This window comes from Mus caroli, chromosome 11 (genome assembly GCF_900094665.2).
Source record: "Mus caroli chromosome 11, CAROLI_EIJ_v1.1, whole genome shotgun sequence".
In the NCBI taxonomy this organism is placed as follows: Eukaryota; Metazoa; Chordata; class Mammalia; order Rodentia; family Muridae; genus Mus; species Mus caroli.
The window spans coordinates 83216405-83219321 of NC_034580.1; the positions used below are offsets into that span (position 1 = coordinate 83216405).

The 2917-nt window shown below is 44.7% G+C and overlaps 1 protein-coding gene across 1 annotated transcript in view; it reads right to left on the reverse strand.

Moving 5' to 3' along the window:
• Positions 1-2457, reverse strand: part of Dynll2 (dynein light chain LC8-type 2) — a 17995-nt gene extending 15538 nt beyond the window's left edge. The window contains exon 1 of the mRNA XM_021177812.2: positions 2380-2457. The gene's annotated coding sequence lies outside the window, so the exon portion shown is untranslated. The remainder of the gene's footprint in view (positions 1-2379) is intronic.
• Between the last annotated feature and the right edge of the window lie 460 nt (positions 2458-2917).

The following is a 2917-nucleotide window of genomic DNA, read 5'->3' on the forward strand; positions in this document are numbered from 1 at the left end:
AAAAAAAAAAAAAATGTGCATCACCAAGTTGGGCGTGGTGGTGCATGCCTTTAATCCCAGCACTCGGGAGGCAGAGGCAAGTGGATTTCTGAGTTCGAGGCCAGCCTTGTCTACAAAGTGAGTTCCAGGACAGCCAGGGCTATACAGAGAAACCCTGTCTCGGAAAAAAAAAAAACAAAAAAACAACAAAAAAAATGTGTACCACCATACCTGGCCTGAGTAAATTTCTGTATATATGTGAGGTAGGGGCCATATCATTGTTTTGGATGTAATGCCAGTTATCCTGGGCGATTAGCTGAAAAGACTTACCACAGACTTGCTTTGAGACCCTTGTCAACAGTAACTTGACTAAAACAAAACAAAACAAACAAGCAAACAAAAACAAAAATGTAACCACTGGGCTGGAGAGATGGCTCGGCAGTTAAGAGCAATGACTGCTCTTACAGAGGTCCTGAATTCAGTTCCTAGCAACTACACAGTGCTTACAACCACCTGTAATATGTCTGATGCCCAATTCTGGCATGCAGGTGTGCATGCAGATAAAGTGCTCATAAACAAAAATAAATCTTTAAAAAATGTAAACAACATAAATGTAAAAGTTTACTTTTGGACTGTCAATTATTCTTGTTTGTTTTTGTTTTTTTGAGACAGGATTTCTCTCTGTAGCCCTGGCTGTCCTAGAACTCACTTTGTAGACCAGGCTAGCCTCGAACTCAGAAATCCGCCTGTCTCTGCCTCCCGAGTGCTGGAATTAAAGGCGTGTGCCACTATGCCTGGCTTGGACTGTCAATTTGACTTCAGAGATCTAAATATTGACCCTTCTGCCAGGCCTGAACTGTTTCCATTACTGTAGTTGCTACACAGTAAATGGATTCCTCCCGCTTTGCCTCTGTCAAGGTTTGGTCAAGGGAAGCAGAGCGGCCTTCGTTGTGCACACACTGGCTCTAGGGAGACTGAGGCAGGAGGGTCATGAGTTCCATGCCAGTTTTAGCTACATAGAGAGTTCTAGACCAGCTTGGGCTACATGGAAAGACACTATTTCAAACACACAGACACACACAGGCACGATAGACACACACGCACACACACACACACACCACTGATCCATTCTGGGACTTGAGTTTACAATTTATCAATTTATATTAGAAACTCTAGTTGAGGAAGCTCAAGGGATAGCTCAAAGTTTAAGCTTTTTCCAGAGCTTACTGTTTTTCCAGAGGACCAACTCACAGCATCCACACCAGGCGGCTTACCACTGCCTAGAACTCCTATCCTAGGGAAATCAGCCCCCTCTGGTCTCCAAGGGTACCTCAACCATATGGTGCACATAAACTCATGTGGGTACACACACATACCCATAAATAAAAACCTTTAAAACTCTAGTTGACATTTAAACTTGGAAGTACTACCAATTTGGCAAAATTAATCTTTCCAAGTTCTCAAGGTGGTTGGAGACATTCATCTACATAACCAAGTTTAATACAGACCACACTGAGACTGGTGACCAGGAATAATAACTAAAGGGCTCGGAGGGCACAGAGTCAGGGCAACTAGTTTGCCTGAAGAACCACAGAGCCGAAGAACTGACATTTGATATAAAGAGTGGGTGGGATTAAGGGGGAAAGGGACACTCTTAAGATAGAAGCCTGTGGACTCAACCAAACAATAGCAGGAAGCCAGACACGTTAGGAACAGCATTCGGAGGAAAGAAGCAGGTGAGAAAGGCTAAAGCCAGACCTCAGCAGGGTCCAAAGGATGAGTTGAGGAGTTAGGACCTAATCCTAGAGAATGCCAAGAAGATGGTGTCATGAACCTTCCTCAGGAGTTATAGCATCGATCTTGAAAGCACATCTAAAGGACTGCATATGGTAGGTTTGGTGCCTAACCAGTAGTGGAGACTAAGAGGTAGGTATAAAGAGAGTAGGCCATTGGGGATGCCCTCTTGGAGGGACTATTTGGAAAGAGCATTGTTATCCTGGCTGGCTCTCTGCCTCTATTTCTCTCCCCTTCTTGACTGTGTGAGATACCACCATGATGTATCTGCCAAAGATGTACCTGTCAGAATGTACTAGGCTGGAACAGATCTAAAACAGCAGGACCAAGTGACTATGGACTGAAGTCTCTGAAACCATGAGCCAAACCCCAATCTTTTCCCTTCTTGTAAGGTGATTACTACAGGCATTTTGTCACAGCTTCAGAAAGCTAACCCAGTAGGGTCTGAGACAATAGAAACCTAAATTTGTTTTCTGGAGCTCTGTGATGCTCTCAGCCCCTATAGAAACCAGCAGAAGTGGCTGCCTTCTCACTCTTGGCCAGGGCCCTGTCTGGGCTTCTCCTCTCTAGGCTCTGTGACATGGGACTTCCCTGGCCTATTCCTACCTCTCTGATTACTCCCTCCAGTCTCCTTGTCAGGCTCCTCTTCCTCTGCCCATCCTTCAAATGTGGTGCTCCTTGGAATTCTGCTCTAGATCCTGTTCTCTTCTTTAGTGACGTCATGTTGCCATGGCTTCATGACTACTCACCAGTGGTACCTTCATGTCCACTGATAGCCTCCCCACACTCCCTCCTTCAGAGCTGCAGAATCATCAGCTTTAACTGATCATTGCATGTTCTTTTTTATATTTGCCAGACTTGGGTCCAGTTGTGAGTAGAGAGGAAAATTTCACGTCAGACAGTTCAAATAAAAGGGAGAAGCCTGTGTCCTTGTTTAAAATATTTATATTTTAAAATTATGTGTCTATGTGTATGTGCATGTTTGTGCACACGTGTATACACGCTGCACATATGAGTAAGGAGGCCAGAAAAGGGTTTTGGATGCCCTGGAGGTGGAATTACAGTTGTGAGCTGCCTCATGTGAGTGCTGGGAACCAAACTTGGATTCACAACCAAGTGGTGCCCAGCCTTGACAGCTAAGCTA